The sequence below is a fragment of the Rhipicephalus microplus genome, chromosome 1 (assembly GCF_043290135.1).
Source record: "Rhipicephalus microplus isolate Deutch F79 chromosome 1, USDA_Rmic, whole genome shotgun sequence".
NCBI lineage: Eukaryota > Metazoa > Arthropoda > Arachnida > Ixodida > Ixodidae > Rhipicephalus > Rhipicephalus microplus.
The window spans coordinates 265,685,481-265,703,767 of NC_134700.1; positions in this window are offsets into that span (position 1 = coordinate 265,685,481).

The following is an 18,287-nucleotide window of genomic DNA, read 5'->3' on the forward strand; positions in this document are numbered from 1 at the left end:
TTGTGTGGTGTTTGGGAACGTTGTATTGTACTCCAAATGTCTTTATTTTTCTGCTTTTTTTTTCGCCTGAGTTTCGCATTCGCGATCAAAGGACTTAGGAGCTCCCTAGGCACATTGTCATAAAAACAAAAAGGGATCTTTAGCCGTAGCCCAGAACAGTGTATCTAGCAAAAATAACACACACACACACACACACACACACACACACACACACACACACACACATATATATATATATATATATATATATATATATATATATATATATATATATATATATATATATATATATATATATATATATATATATATATATAAATTTGTGCCACGCTTTAAGAAATCATAAGCAAGCAGCTGGTGTTCTTGTTGACTTCTTCTGCAGCTGCAAATTGACAAACGAGGACAAGGGAAGCTGCGCCTAGCACTTCAAGATAGGTGATGATATTGGGAAGCAGCAGGGACACGATCACGTACTGTGAAATAGTTAAGTGTCTGATCCATAAATTAGTTATGGAGGCGCCTTGTAAGAAGCGAACTCAGGACAGTAAATGATGAAATGAAGAGATAAGATGAGATCTCTGAAGATATTAATATTAGACCACGTGTTTCAACGCCTTGACTTCCGATCTTTAGGAACGGCCCTGATTGGTCGGCAGTGCATATGCTGCGTGATCACGGTTTAGGTGCTTTCTTTTGTCTTCATAAATATATAAAAAATAAAGTAACAAATATAACTTGCTAAAACTAAAGACGTTAATTGGTCAAATCGCCAAAAAAGATCAGGTTTGCGGGAGATTGGAATGTGACTCATTAGCATAAATGTTAATATGAAATGTTACGAAACTTTGAGGGCACGCCAAATAAGAAGCTCGAGCGAAAAATATAGTGAAATACGATACAGCTACGTGGCTAGCCTCGCCATAGCGCTGACTTACGTGTCGCAAATTGAATTATGCTCAAAGCAGCTCGACGTGAGACCGAACGACCACTTTTAATACATCATCCATCTGTCAAGAACTGATTGATTGATTTGTGAGGTTTAATGTTCCAAAACCACCATATGGTTATGAGAGACGCCGTAGTGGAGTACTCCAGAAATTTCGACCGCCTGGGGTTCTTTAACGTGCACCCAAATCTGAGCACATGGGCCTACAACATTTCCGCCTCCATCGGAAATGTAGCCGCCACAGCCGGGATTTGATCCCGCGACCTGCGGGGCATCTGTCAAGAACGCGCTCGGAAAACACTGTTAGAAAAAAAATTATTCAATTCCTTCGACGTCACCGTATCGATCACAAATTGAAGCTTCCGTGAAGAAGCCAACTTACTGCTTAGCGAAGAATCGATATATGGTGCTTCGGATTCGTGAAAGGACAATACATTGAGAGAGAGAGAGAGAGAGATGAAATTTGTCGAGTCAGAAGGAGATCATAACGTTAAAGAAAAAAAATTCAAGTCCATTCGATGGGGTTGAAGGCATGTTTCAACTTCCTTCTCAAAAACATAGGGTTTTCTTTTAATTTTGTTGTAGGAAAGTCTAAAAAAAAAAGTCGATTACCTTTTCATCCTACCCACTCTTCGTGCATCAGCTGTTGGTACGGAAGAATTCGTCCAACGTTATGAGCTATAGGCGTGTCCGCTGGAGTGCGGCCAAGTTCAAGGTTTCGTGACCCCTCGTTATTTTTATTTTACTCCATTCTTCTTCTTTATTACGTTTTTTTTTGTCTACGTCCTGTGTTCATGCTAGAGAGTGCTTTCGTTATCGTGGTGCTTCGCTTCTCCGATTTCTCGGAAAATAAAGCGAGCAGGGTTAGCTGAAAGGCCCGAATGCCAAAGCAGCGAAACCGTAAGTAATAAACCTCAAGAAACATCGAGGGGCGGAAGTGAGAAACGAGACGCCCAGCACATGTTTCAGATGCCGGATAACGCATTCTGGAGGCAACATTTTTTTTTTTTGCTCTCCCCAGATGAGGTGATAAGCAAGGACAGGAGTCTATAAACAGAGCGACAGCATGTTGACTGTCGCACGCGAAGTTCGAGGTCGCGACCAGAGAGGACAGCATCGATTCGGTAAAACAGGTTAACGTGTAGTGTTCGGTGTCGACGACAATGTTGTCGTTCGGATTGAGTGTAACGTATGTGGACGAATACTGTTTTGCGAGGTTCTTCGAGTCTGAAAACGGTGTACTTGACGAAACGAAGCGGGTCAGAAAATACGTAGATCGAACAACCTTCCTTCAAGAAAGGCATCTTTATTTTAACGAGGTTCCTGTCCGTGTTACTGCAACTGGTCTCATACGTTGAGACACTCGTCTGTATATCTTATCTCCAGCAATCAACAAGTTTTATAGTAGTAAATATTAATAACAAGTATTATTTGCTATCACATATTACGTGTACCCAATCGGTCAAATATTGCGACAAAAATGTTTTACATTACTTTATTTTGTTTTATTTTTATGCACTCGCAAGGATTGACGAATGTTGTCAGCCAATGTTTAAGAGAGATGGCATGTTGTAACCTAGAATTGATTCTATTAAATAGGCCAGCATTATTTGCCAGAAAGAAATACTTGAGAGACTAATCTACGAAGAATTCTCATTAACTGTGTTTGTACATATTATTATTTGAGGTCACAGACTGCGATTGCCTCGTGGAACTTTAAAGGGAGTGACTCAATTGCCTGGGCCGGGTATTATCTCATACACATCACGTCAAATGTGTTGCTCGCGCTTTTAAGCGCGAGCAACACAGGAAAGAAAAAGGAAAGAAAAGAAATGAATAGAATATCTACCTTTCACGCATCTGACGTTGGAAGCAAAAGCAAATGATGACGCTTACTGACGACGAAGTAAAAGAAACAGTAACGGGACACAGCAAACAGCTCCCCACAAGCATCATGCTACAAAAGCTTCTGGGTACAGGTTCTCCGAAAGTAAAATGACAGATAGACGTAAAGAATAGGCAAAATTGAATGCAGCGCGCTCCATCAGAAAAGTAGTTCTTTATTTTCGTAGGGAAATGATGGCACTACCTTCTGGCACACTTCCGTAACAAAAAAAAAGGATGATTCTTTGACGGAACGCACTGGCGTTCACTTTTGCGTAGCTTGGCCACACGTCGCGTGCTCCATTTTACTTTTGGAGCACCTGTACATAATAAATAGCGCAAATTTGGAAGAGAAAGATTTAACAAAAGACGCTGGAGGGAGCAGAAAGGTCGGGTGCTAAACTTAAACAGCTTATTTGAAAGAAAAAGAAAAACCAACGGATCAAAATAGTGCCCATTTTGAAACCTGGTAAGCAGCCAACAAGCTACACCTCTTTCCGGCCTGTCGCCCTGCTGAGTTGCGTTGGCAAACTCATGGAGCGAATGATTCACAAACGATTGACCTGGTTCCTACAAAGCCGCAACGAGTTTCCGCAAGAAATGAATGGGTTCCGCCAAGGCAGGTCGGCTATCGACAATGTCATCGCACTTGTCTTTTTCCTTGAAAAGGACCTCTCGGCAGGACGAACCCCGACATCAAGGCAGCTTTCGATTCGGTCTTTCGCCGTGCCATTCTCGCAACCATGGAAGATCTTGGCCTAGGAGGGAATCTATACAAATGGATTGAGAACTATCTAGAAGAGCGGCAAATGTATACGAGCACTCCAAATGGTCCCACAGAGTTCTATACAGTAGAGAAGGGTGTACCCCAGGGTGCCGCGCTCAGCCCGCTCCTTTTAAGCCTTACCCTGACACACAACGAAATCACTCCCTCGAGGAGTACACATCACGATTTACGCTGATGACATCTGCATCTGGAGCGCTTCAAGGTCACGTTACATCACCAAACAGCGACTTCAAAAAGCTTTACAGAACATCTCCACATATCTAGCGCCCCGAGGCATGCACCTTTCACCAGAAAAGAGCACAGCCACTGCTTTCACGAGAAAGAAAATGAGCAAGTATGCGCTACTCCTCGGTGTACGACCGCTGACCTATGGACGGTCTCAAAGATTCCTGGGAATCATCATCGACAAAAATATTTCCTGGTCTCCTCAGGTGAAGAAACTTTGAACTAGAATAGTAGCAGCCACTCAACTCTTCACATTCATGGCTGGAACACGATGGGGATGTAGCTGCCGCTCAATGGTACTGCTTCAGAACGCATACATTGAAGGAACACTACGCTATTGTCTACCGGTGCTTCACCGATTATCCCCAGCAAATAAGAAAATTTTGGAAGCCACACGCAACAGCTGCCTATGAATATGTCTAGGGCTCCCGAAGAGCTCATCAGCGCTGGGAACTGTAGCGGAAGCAGGATGTCTCCCACTGGATGTCATCTCTATCCAAGAAACCACGCGTACACATCTTCGACATGTTATACAAGGTAAAAAAACATTTCCTGTACCGAGTTCACCTAACGCACAGCAATCCTCCATTCGGCCAAGCTGTGCGAATGCTTCAACTCTCTTCTGTTAATCAGCCACAAAAAAATAATGCCTGCAACATTTCCTCCCTGGACACTTTCGCCTCTAACTATAAAAAAAGCTGTACTTGGCATCAATGAAGCAAAGAGACGAATGTCACAGGCTGCGCTGATGCAGGCTACGCTCCTCTTAGCCGAGAACTATGCTCAGCACTCGCACATTTACACTGACGCCTCAACCACTCAGGAGACTTCCGCTTATGGACTTTATATCCCTTCTACAAGACAAATGCTATCCTGTCGACTGCAACGGAAGACATCCTCGACAGCAGCAGAACTTCATGGCATCAAAGACGCTGTCCTCTACATCTTGCGCCAAACGCCGGACCAATGGGTAATTTTCACCGACTCCAAAGGAGCACTACAGATATTGTTCAACCACCTAAAGAAAACGAATTGTCACCCCATTTCGTTCGACATAACATATCTACATCACCTGGCTGTGACCGAAGGGAACTCTATCACATTTCAGTGGATACCGGCTCATTGTGGAATTTTCGCCAACGAAAAAGCAGATGAAGCCGCACGCAAGGGTCTTCGACACCACAATTACAGATGAACTTATTTCACTAAATTAGATGCAACCCAGATGGCCAAAACACTTGCGATTGAAGAAAATAAGAGACGCTGGAACCTTCCGACACATCATTATGCCTTCCTTCACTCAATCGACCCCTATCTGAGAACAAGACTCTCATTCAAAATTCCTCGCCATCTGGAAACGCTATAGTGTTTCCAGATGGCGAGTAATATATACCATCGCTTACGTCTAAACAGTGCCTATGTTAACAGCCTAGAGTACCGCTTCGGTCAGTCAGCGAGTCCGTATTGCAACAACTGTGGAACATATATTGTTTGAGTGTAGAGCGTATGCTGAGGAGCGTGCGCTTTATGAACATTGCATGCATTCTATAACCGAGAGAACTGTCTCCCTTGACTGTGTATTCGGACCTTTAGCCTGCCCCACTTTACAGAGGCGTGCTATGAAACTTTTATTTTCGTACTTGGACAACATCGGTCAGCTAGACAAGCTGTAGCTGTAGCTTGACACCACAAAAAAAAACTATTAACGCACGTCCTCATCCAATGATCAAAGAGGTGGCCGTTTCCTTTATTTCTTTTTATTCTATCATCTATAACCACAATCTGTCTTTTTTTTCTCTCCCTCTTCTTATTTGTACTTTCAATCCTCAATCCCCTTCCCCGCGCAGAGTAGCAAGTGAGTGAATTTTACATGCCGGCTAAATTCTCTGCATTTCAATAAAGAGTTCTCTCTCTCTCTCTCTCTCTCTGCATCTCATTTATGAAAAGTGAAGCAGACGTATCACTGCTGCAACACGTGTCTTTCTTCTTAACGTGAAGCGACTCTAATAACTCTCCCACTAATGCTGTCGTTGCTCCTGCCTATTACCTTAATTTCACGAAGCCAAGGCTCGCATCTGCAGACTGACAATCCGCATGTAAGTGCGCATTATCGTTATTACTTTATTTTTCACTTGATGACTGAACGACCAAGTACGGGAGCAGGAATTATCATCAAAGAATGAAGAAAATGCACACTTACCTGTGCATTGTCTCCTCCGGATGTGATCATCGGCTTCTTGAGATGTAGGCAGGAGCAACGACATTAGCGAGGGAGTTATTGCCATCGTTTCACGTTAAGAAGAGAGGCACTTGTTGCATCAGTGATACGTCTGTTTCACTTTTACAAAATGAGATGCAGCTGTTTGATAGGCGTGTGTCACCACTGTTTGCCGATAATGATGAACGCAAGCATATAGATTGTTGTAATCTGGTGGCTTGTTCTTTCAAATAAACCGTCCATATTTATCACCCTACCTTTGTCTCCCTCCTGTGTGTTTTCTCGAATATTTCTTTTCCAAGTTTGCACCATTAAGTACCCATTTGATGGTAACCAACTTGCCCAACAACAAATCTTACTGGAGCTTCTAACACACTTACTAATGCTATGGATATTACTAATTCAGGAATTCATGTTACCCATTTATCTTATCATTCCTAACCCTCTTCGTTTACAGCTCGTATGAATTCCCAAAAAAGCCCGAACAACTGAGTCATTCCAGAAAGTCCTCAGCGACAAGCCTAGACGATCAATTGGTTCCGTGCTTACTTTCCGGTCACTTTCACCAGGCTTCTTTGCAGAAGAAAGAGAAAAAAAAATGGTCGGCTACTTGCTGTAATTTGCATTCGTCGTATTAGGTTAGGGGATAGAAAAACACGCACAAGACACAAAATGAGGAGTAGGACAGGGGAAATGACGTTGAAGGCTGTTGTGAATGGTGACTCATACGCCTCTATGCTCTTCAAACAGAAGTTGTACGAAGAATGAATAGAGGGAATACCGAAGAAAGGTAGAAAAAAGTGCGTAATAAGGAAAGAAAATAAATAAATAAATAAATAAATGAATACAGATAAAGAAAGAAAGAAAGAAAGAAGGAAAGAAAGAAAGAGAGAAAGAAAGAAAGAAAGAAAGAAAGAAAGAAAGAAAGAAAGAAAGAAAGAAAGAAAGAAAGAAAGAAAGAAAGAAAGAAAGAAAGAAAGAAAGAAAGAAAGAAAGAAAGAAAGAAAGAACACTAGGCTTGAAGAACTTCGAAAATACGATTGGGACAGCTACGCGCGAGGAGTGCGAAAGCTGAGGGAACTGCGAAGCTGGTGTTGTTCCCCTCATTCTTGTCCCTTTTCTACACCCTACTTCCCTTTCCCCCTTTTTACTATTCTATACGAGACTGTGCTATGCTTTACTTTATGGCCGCCTTCTCTCTTTTCTTCTCACGCCCCTTTACTATAAAGTACTGTATAAGGCTATACTGTGCTTCATCCTCTCTCCTCTTCCTATACCTCCTCTTCGCCTTCACTTCCCCACCCCTTCTAATGCTATGCTATGCTATAAAACGCTATCCTATGCTTCAATATCCACCCTATTTATTTCCCCTCCTTCCATTCGCTTCCAATCGACCCCTCTTCCTGTATCACAATATGCGTTACTATATACGCTGTGCTTCGCCCTGTCCCCTCTTCCTTCACCACGCTTCTTTACAGGGAACTTTCTCGCTCAGCTGGTTTTTTTTTTTCCACGACGAAGGTTTGCCGATTTAGGATGGCTGACTGAGCGAGTTTATAGAGAACGCATTGTACTCAACAGCTCAAGCGAGGGGGATAAGGAAAAAAGACGTCACAGACGACGCTGTTTTGCCATGCTTAAAGAGACCCTGCAGCACTTTTTCAGCTTGTTCAGAAAACACCGAAGGTCGGTAGTTGAGTGTCGTAAGAACACACCAGCCAAACGTATAGCGCAGCACGTGGCCTGCACTTAACAATTAATTCTCAAACTCAGCGAGAAATTGCTCCCTCTTCTCTCTACAAATGATGCCACATACCCGAATCGGTGTGCCATATACCGATATCTGCGGCCATTGGCTGATTTCGGCATCGTGACCTGCATAGTTGCTTCAGCCACCGCGAGGTGCCGCCACGTGCCCGTACGAGTGCTCGTGCAATCACACGGGAGTTAAGCAGTGCATAAAAAAAAGATCAAGGTCATAACGAGCACTGATGAAGGGACGCATCTTCTCACCTTTGTCAGCGAGCGTAGATCTGAGCACGCTCTTTCTCTTTCTGTCTCTCTTTTACTCCCACATTCCTATCTCCCCATGTTTGGGGTATCACACACATGGAGGAAGGAAAAATATAGGAGAGGCCACGACGTCATATTCGTGGAGCCACCGCATCACAAACACCCGGACTACCTCCTAGTGGAAAAGCAGATAAATATTTCGAGATTTCCGGCGAGCAACCGCTGCAGCGGCCTTTGAAGCGGCCCCGGCTGAGTGCTAGGTGTTCACTGCCGGCAGCGAGTCATTGCACGAGTGCTGCTTCTTTTGCATGTTTACTCGGTGCGAATCGCGTGCACCGCCGTACGTACCTGGTGGCACTTTTCACGTATGTTCGCTTCACTTTTGATCGATAATGCATGACATTTGCATGCGGAGCTCTCAGCTGTAGGCTACGTTGGTTCTTGCTAATAGCGTCCGCTGAGCTTGGACACACGCGAACTTTCGTTTTTCGTGTTGTAGGCATCGTGTCGTCTTTTTAGAAGTTGTGTCGTTCATACGGAAGGTCGATAAACTTTTCTTGTTATCGGACTAAGTGTAAATGTATTGTAACGGTGCGAGATCGCTGCGTATTAGTGGCGTGCGCGCGCCCTGAAATTACACACTTTACGTGCAAGATCGCGTGTATAATACAATGATGCATTCTTACCGACGTGAAGTACGTCATGTACTAGGCTTGCGTTGCACAAAATAGCTGCGAATCAAACTCTCAAAATCGTGCATTGCCACACTGACACTGTATACGAGCAAACAACTGCTAATCAGCCCGAATATCGGGAAATCTGGCTGTGAGAGAAAGAAAATAAAAGCCTCATCGCGAGTGTAACGCGTACGTCCCTGCCGGGTGAGTTCGCAGGGGCTGATGCAGGGGCTGAATGATTTTTATTACGACACGTACACCGTTGCTTCCTGTGCTGTTGCACAAAAACACTCCACGAAGTATTTCAGCACGCCGCGCTCGGGCCTGCCACGCACGAACAGCTTCGGAAAGATGTGCTCGCAACATTTTACTGCATGCAAACCATTCAATGCACGTTAAGTTTACGCCGGGGCTATTAGTCCGCGCAGAAGCGAACCAGCGCTGAGAGCACGCCGCGGAGCGTCTGCTGTTTTGTTTGCCCCATACCGGTTTGTTTGCCCCATAACTTTGACGTCACTTCCGCAACAATTCTCGCAATGCACTGGGATAGGATAGGGCTTTTCCTAAGTTTTTCCTTCCTCCATGAGCACACAGAACTTAGTCTCGTTAACCTTCCTACTTTTCTTATTATTCCTTCTCTGTCTCTTTGAGCTCGTACGAAAAGAGAGAGAAAATTCTTGAAGAGTCCGGCGATTCCCTCTAACAACGCTCGTACTTGTGATTGTGAAAAATTTTGAGGCAGTAAATTTGTGAGACATTGAGCCTTTTGTATCCATTCGGCAATTACTTGAAAAAGAGTTAAGGGGCCCCTTTAAAGAGCTGTGTTAGTGGGGAAAAAGGACGTCAGCTAGAGTGACAGTAAATCTTGCAGTATCACTGTGAATATCGCTTGAAAGTGCTCGAAAAAAAACAAAGCAAAAAACAGTGACGCAAGTCACCAGCCACCGCAAAAAAAAACGTTATACGTGAAATAAATGATACAAATATCAAGAAAATTTATTGCGCCGTAAAGGAGAAGCTAAGTCAACCAGTACGAAGAACGAGCAAAAGTAGAGACACGGGTCTACACACGTCACCGTAATCAGTCAGCGTCCCCTCCAGACAGTACTGCACCTGTTCCTTCGGCGGGTCAGCAGCGAGGTACAGCGCGAGGATCACGACGTCGCTGACGCGCACGGTGACGTACTCAGAGAATGAGCGTCTTCGAGAGGTTCTGGTTCGTTATTCCAGTACCAACGAGTCGGCGGTAGCGGATGGTGTAGCGGGTGAACGGATGAGGCGGCGGCTGCGGGCGCTGCGGCGAGCGCCTGGCGGGTGAGCGCGGAAGTTACATCAGCGCGCACTGAGCGGAGAGCGTGAAGTCAACGCGCCACTGCGGCGTGACCTACTTGGCACCACTCCAACACCTGCAACGAGGCGAACGCGTTCCGGCGCATTCGTACAGACGCACGCACATATGTACGGCGTTGCACACGCGAGTCCAAGAGCTGCTTCACATCTAAAACCAGAAACCTGTGCCTCTGCGGCACGACACACTCTCATTGTGTATACTGGCTCCATAAACTGTCCAAAATACTCACGCTAACATTCCGTGTTAAATAAGAAAGGCGTAGGAACACGGCTGGATGCCGAACAATTGTTTCGCCGAGGTCAGCTGCGTGAATTTTATGTGCGTACGCGACATGCTAGCTCCCCTGACCGACACGCAATTTCTTTGTTCCAGCACAGCGCGTGTGCGTCTCTCCCTTGCTGCATATTTTATGCCGTCCGTGGTCCTGAAAAGCGCGTTCTCGCTAAGAGAAATCTCGAGTTGGCGCACGCTGGAAGCCAAAGGCAATCTTGCTTGCAGGTGGACGTGAAAAGACGGGTTGGCCCCCACCGCTAGCACGGTTTCTCGCTCATGCTGCTGCATGTTATTGCGTCAAGCAATGCGAAAAAAAAAACAGTGCTGACAGCCTGACACGAAGGGCGACAGGTGGCCTCATTCAGGACGCAAGTAGAATTCAAACAATAACAAATTTAGATTCACACAGCATGAGATTGCGGTGTATCAAACGGACACACACACATACGCACACACACACACGCACACACACTCAAACACACAGTTCCTTTGGTAGAAATCCATCCCGCACCTTCGCTCGCTTTCGTTTTCCTTTCTTTCTTTTTTTTTCGTAAACAGCACCTTCCTCGGGCAAATCGTATAATTTCATTAGAGCAGTCACTGTCTTATGATGAGATTTCGGAGACTTTGCACCGAATAAGCTGCCTGTACTGGCATACTCAAGAGTCCATTTGCTCCATATTTAAAAATAACTTCTGTTATTTTACGACCCCAAACCACGATACAATTATGAAGGTCGCCGTTGAGCTGAAGGCTCCGAAAACTTCACCATGTGGAGTCCTTTGACGTACGCTGGCAACGCAAAGTGAGCCTCTACGTTTTGGCTCTATGTGAATGCGATCGTGCGGCCGGGATCGAATCCGCAACCTACTGGTAGGCAGCCGAGCACTGCAACCACTGCGCCACCTAGGTGGACTCAGTTTCGTAGAAATGTACATAATCGTGTTCCGTGATTTTTGCGCTGATGCTCACGTCTTTATTCTCTTCTATGGATATTTGTTGTTCCTCCGAACGATATTGCTACATGGGTTGTCTAATCTGTACGTTTCTTATAACGTAGATAATATTCTTTTGTCTTATTTATTGCACAGGCATTCCTTGAGCATCTTCAAAAAGCTGACCTCGCACACGCACTTGCATACTTGCGTATTGCCGTGTGAGCTCAAAATGAAGAATCAACTCGGAAAGAAAGCTTGCGTAATGGCAGCCAAGGCAAACGTCAAATGCCTGCATTCGAGCGATTATACGGAAAACGATGGAATTTGTTTTATCCCACATGCGTGCTTGTACCGAAGTGTCCTTAGTATAGTCCGCGTTACATTAGCAGCTATTGCTGTAGTACACAAGCTATTCCTCAGAACAAGCCATTAGAGGCGACGTAAACATAGATTCCTTAGATAGAGCAGTCTTGGTGCTCTGTCTCTTTCCAATTACAATAGAACAAATAAGCCACCTCGAATAAACCACGTGAGCCGTTCACACTTTTTTTTTCTCTCACATAGTCGTTCACAGTGAAAAGCGGCACCTTAGACATAATCTCTACTGCAGACATCATTTATATGTTCACTTCGAAAACATGCGCGACTTGTCTCCGCCACCTAATTGTCTCATATATATAAATAAACGTCCGCCACCTAATTGTCTCACTCGTCCTTGCACTTAGAGCATACGATGCCTTTGTATAACATGTGAGCCTGAGGCCTCTGCCATTCAGAAAAGGGTCGTTTACCTCTCATCCCGGTTGGGGGGGGGGGGGGGGGCTCAGTACTAAATGGGAGACTGTATTCTCAGTCCAGTTCACGGCTCCCGAGTGGTGACTGTTGCGTCAATGTTTGTTCATTTATGTGGAGTTGGTGATTGGTGCTTATTTCGGGTCACATCGTGTCAACATAAAGAAATAGGAGTGTTTGCTCTCGGAACAGCTTCTCGGGAACACCTTCGAGGTGTTCCCGAGAAGCTGCCATTCAATCTGTTCACCTTCGAGGTGAACAGATCGAATGGCCGGGTGTTAGCAGGCGGCAGAGCACCGCTTCAGCGTAATATTTATTCCTGGTTTGAGTGCGAGTCCAGAAGACATAATGCAGGTTAAACCTTGCCTATATACAGACCTCTTCCAACATCGTAAACACCGGTAGGCACTATATGGACTTGTTGGGGTGCTTGTAGAGACATCGTGGCGCGAATACGCTCCATCCAGACTAAAGCACCCCATCATGACCACGTGACAGCTGTCACGTGACCTGAAAAGCTGCCTCCGAGCACAATGCACGTGCCCTTCATCCAAAGGCGAGTGTTCTAACCACTCAGCTGTAAAGTCACGCTAGCAGAGCATAGCATAGAGTAGCAAGTGGGTACTGTAGCAAGAATCGTGTCCAGCAAGTCGCGCGCGCGGCATATAAGAAAGTGCGTACTCCAGAAAGGAAGCAGCGCATCTTGAAGGACGTATTGGTCGACCAGGAGGGTGTACGAGTGGCGACGGGTCCGTGCTTCGCTGTTCCAAAGTTCATGTGACTAGGTGGATTACCCACTTTTTTTGCATTTTTAATATAGAAGTGTCTTATGGTGGGCTCCACGACAGCTTTTCTGACGTATTTTCGTCACAGATATGACGTTGTAAAATACATGCAAACATATTGCAAAAAATCGAGTAGAAAAGAAAGGCTTTGTCGCGAGGTGACGAACCAGTGACTTGACGAACCAGTGCAGTGCACGGCGCTAACCACTTGGCCACGGAGCGCAGCTCCTCAAGATTGCTAAAGGCAAGCTATTTATATACACCAAGTACCATTCGGCTGTCCTCAGAGCTGCGCAACTTCAGCCCGATTTTGTCCTCGGCAGTGAGATGGCGCCAAGGTCTCACATTGGGCGCGCTCTAAAGGTCGTCGCTTTGGCGTTTCGATGAGCGCTGCCTCGACGAAGCGTGGTCTCTCCTGCGCGCATGCTTATAAGACTCGTCGAGCATCGACAATGGTCACTTCGCCAGCTACCGTGGCTGTATTTAGGAAAGGCATACGCTGCTCACACACGAAGTAAGAATTGTCACAGTTCTTCGCGCCTGTCCTATGTATACTTGTGTGTTCGTTTCCTGCGTCTTTCTTTTTGTTTGAACAGAGCGCTTGAAGTGTCGAGCTGTGACAGCTGTTAGTCCGCGCACGTCCTGTGAACGCTCATTTTGTGCGTGCTTTCTGCTTCAGGTGCGCGCTGTAAGTTTCAAGCTGCTCGTCACTCTTTCTGCTTCAGGTGCGCGCTGCAAGTTTCAAGCTGCTCGTCATTCTTCGCGTGATCTTGCAATTCGTTGCTGTAGCATTCGTTTATTCGCCCTCGGGCTGAAACAATGCACAATAAACGCTCGACCACATCTGTGAAGGCACGTCTCACTTCGAATAAACGGAAGCGCTTCGAGTGAAAGGAAAAATTGCGGCGGAACTTGTATATGGAGTGTCGAGATCGGGAAATTTGACTTCGTGGACTGCGGCCGGCGAACGCAACACATCCTGCAACTACCGATCACTGTGAAAAAAACCCACTTCGTGCATCGTGCCTTTAATCGACTTCATTGTGAAACAGTGAGAAATTAAGTTCTTGAAAATTAGACGTATATTACGACTAAGTGATCACACACAAAGCAACCATACATAAAGAAAGAAACGTATTCATATTTTGATACTTTGAGGAGTCCTGAATCGTACATACAAATCATGTCACACACACAGACACACACAAACACATACAAACAAACAAACAAACATCCACTCACAAACGCACACACACGCTAATCAAAACAAGAATACTTCTGGTCATTTAACAAGAGAGACTCAAGTTTCACAGTGAGTTGGTTTGGATTGATAAACATTACTCTAAAACTATAATTTTGTTACTTTCAGTAGCACTGCTAAAATATTAGAGAAGAATATCAAGGTCATAGTCTAATCTTCAAATTCTGAGCCGAAATTTTCGCGCATGACATCACAGATTTCAAAGAGCATTTTTAATATTTTGTCATGTTCTCATAGTTCTATGACAAATTATTTCATGTTTGTCCGTTAAGAATGACTTACGTTTGTAAGGACACCACTAAAATCTAAAAACATATGACGTCATGGCGATTGGTACGGGAACTCCAAGTTGCTATCGCCTCCCGCATTTGCTCTTTGCACGTTCTCTCGGTTACCCGAAGTCCTTTCGTGGTTAGTGCGGTGGTTTAGGTATTGCGAACGAGTAATTTCCTAATACAAGACAAAAGACTGCTTCACATTCCTGGCTTCAAACCTGAACGAAGTATGCAGTTAGGTTTTATTGATATGATGTATATAAGGAGATGTTGGCGCACAGTTATGACGCCGGCTCCTCTTTAGCCCTTGAGTGAAACTGGTGCACGTATCTTGAAGTAAAACATAGAAAGCAGTGCATGGAAAACAGAACACTCGGGCACAGATATGAAGACACACTTATACGCACATATCACAACAAAATGATAAGGAAATGTTCAAAAGTCAACGAATGAAGTCTGTGATAATGTCCCTCGTTAATATTCGGTCCGACCAGCACAAAACAGCAGAGCACACGTCTGGTTCTTATGAAGATGCATTCGCTCTTGCGGACATAATAGCCGACACGTCATTCACTTCACTACACACACATGACGGATGTCACATGATACTGCATATAATAAGTACGTGTGGTGTACAAATGAAAGTTCGTTATTTCTTAGTACTTGTCAGCGATTCCGCTTTCTTGTTAAAAACGTGTTAATCATTTTAAAGCATGCTTCTGTAAAACTCAGTTGGCCACGGGCCCAGAAGTTTTTTCATGCTAAACGGTCTGCGGTCTGATGCCAACAGTTCCGATTTAAGACGGCGTCTCGGCGTGTCATGATGTGGACAGTCTATGAGAAGGTGGCATACGTCTTCATCAATACATTCACATTCGAATTCGGGAGATTCAGCTCTGACAATTATTTGCAAAAAATGTTTTGTGTATGCGGTGCCTAGCCTCTATCGGTGAATTAGGGTTTCCATAATTCTATCTAATGCCAGAGTAATTTTGAATTCAATAAATGGATCGATGTGATATAAATCGCAGCTCTTTGTACTTTGGTCAAACCAAGCAGTTTTGCTCATTCTGAAAGTTTTAGCCTTTATAATGCTACTAATTCATTTTTCAAAAGGGGTAGAACACAATCACGTCTTTACAATGTGCTTGTCATGCTGCTTGATCGGCCTTTCTTGCTTTTCTTCAATTTACATTTCATTACCTCCTCTCTTCCTTTACTTTTCTTCTCCGTTTTTTTCTATGCGAAGCATTTCTTGGCGAACTTCAGTGACTTTAAGCGTATCTATCTATCTATCTATCTATCTATCTATCTATCTATCTATCTATCTATCTATCTATCTATCTATCTATCTATCTATCTATCTATCTATCTATCTATCTATCTATCTATCTATCTATCTATCTATCTATCTGTCTATCTATCTATCTATCTATCTATCTATCTATCTATCTATCTATCTATCTATCTATCTATCTATCTATCTATCTATCTATCTATCTATCTATCTATCTATCTAGCCGCCTACGACTTTTAGCTCTCCTGGCCGTTTCGATGATGGTATCGATATGAAACTTCGTATGGCATAACATGACTGTATGAAGAACGTATTTGACTAGTCATAGCATGAAAATCATGATATGTATGTCATGATTTACTTTTCATGATCCTGCCGCTCTTGCGGTGGTTTCGTTCACATGACATGTTGCAAAACTGCTATGCTATGGCATGAGTGCATGGCGAACACAAGCGACAGACCCTAGTATGAAAATCATGACATGCGTGTCAAGTAACATCACTGCATGCCACGCTCATGATGCGCTCGCGGCCGTTTCGCTAGCGTCGCAAATACCAAGTTTGGTATTATATTGCATGAATGGATGACGAAAGCATGTGACAGGTGCAAACATGATAATTATGAGATGCGTGTCATGTAACAGCATGACTACATGCCACGCTCATGATGCACTGGTGGCGGTTTCGTAGCTTCACTTATACCAAATTTTGTATTACGAGACGTGAATGGATGACGAAGGTATGATACTGGTGCAAACATGATAAACATGAGATGTGTGTCATGCAACAACATGGCTACTTGCTACGCTGTTGATGCGTTCCCTGCCGTTTCGCTAGCTTCACATGTACCAAACTTGGTATTATACGCGACGCGAATGGACCACATAGGTAAAAGATACATCCAAACATGATAATCACGACATGCATGTCATGTAACAACATGACTACATGCTACACTGATGATGCACTCGCGGCCGTTTTACTGGCTTCACATGTGCCAAATTTGGTATTACGTGACCCCAATGGTTGACGAAGGTGTGTGACTGGTGTAAACATAATAATCATGAGATGCGTGACACGTGAGAACATGACTAAATGACACAGTCAAGGCACGAATACATTTCGATGTGACGCGGTGCACGTGCTCGCCGGCGTTCATTTCGTCGTGTCATGCCGGTGTTGCCACGCCAGGCGTCGGTCCTGCCATATATTCGCAGGCTCGCGCCGCGCTACGTTGCTTTGACGCATGCGCGTTTTAGCGCGTCCAGCGTCCCTCCGTCACGAAAAGAGGGGGACGCAGTGTTGTATGGGTAACGCATCGGCGCGAAATGCAGCATGTCGCATTTTACACCGGTTGCCGTCGGGCCGTGCCGACGGACGCTGGTCGCGCCTGGCGTCAGACTATAGAGTGCTCGCAATTTGCTAACGTAGCGTCGCTGTGCCCAGCGTGCGCGCGCGTCAACCCTACATTGGAGTATATTGGGCCCTTTGTGATGCGCTCGCGGCCGTTTTGCTAACTCTCCACATATACCAAATTTGGTGTTACGTGACGTCAATACATGACAAAATATATAACTGGTACAAACATGACAATCGTGACACGCGTGTCATGTAAGAACATGACAACATACTACGCTCATAGCAGGCTCACGGCCATTTCGCTAGCTCCACATATACTAAATTTGGTATCACGTGACATAAATAGATGACGAAGGTAAACGACACATCCAAACATGGTAATCATGACACGGAAGTCATGTACGAAATCATTTATCTCCACCTCGTAATGTTGTGCTGATATTAAAGTGACAAATAAACATTGCTCATTCGGGCTTCGCATATCAGCAATGCTCACTGTACGTGGGATCTTCCAATATTTCGTTTTTTTTTCTGTGTCTTTAGTTTTATTTTTCTTTCTCCCTGTCTCTATTTCTCTCTCATACTCGCTCTTCCTTCACTTCCATTTTTCTGTCTACCTATTTCGAGCTCCTTCAGATTTTTTCTTCTATTTTTGTACAAGCGCACTAGTTGCTTATTGCTGACGATGCTAAGTGGTCCCCGTGAAAACGCTCTATGAACAAGAGGATGAAGGCTTAAAGTCTTCTTGGCGCGAGCACGCACTCAGCGTCACACACGTGGAGCATCACACCAAACGGCGATGACAGCGCCTTACAACGCACAACGGTATACAACAGCCTGAAACCTTAAGGTGTCCCACACTTAAAAAAGAAAGGAAATGGGTTTCTTTTCAGTATGTCCTATTTATGTACTAACCCCCTAGGTTGTTGAGGAACCAACGAACCAACCCTCTAATTGATGGTGCTGGAACCAGTGCAGGCATTCGTTAACATTGTCACAGCCAGAAATGCAAGCTACGCTGCCTAGCCACGCAGCGTGAAATGCGGCTGATGATGTCCTTTTTGTGTATATATGCGGGTTCCAGTTGAACATGCGAGGGCGTACACGGCCTGTCATTTTACACAAAACGTTTCTAGGTTAGTTACAAGGACATCAGCATCCCTCACCGAACTTGTGTTTTTTTTTTGTGCAAACGCAAAATTACAGT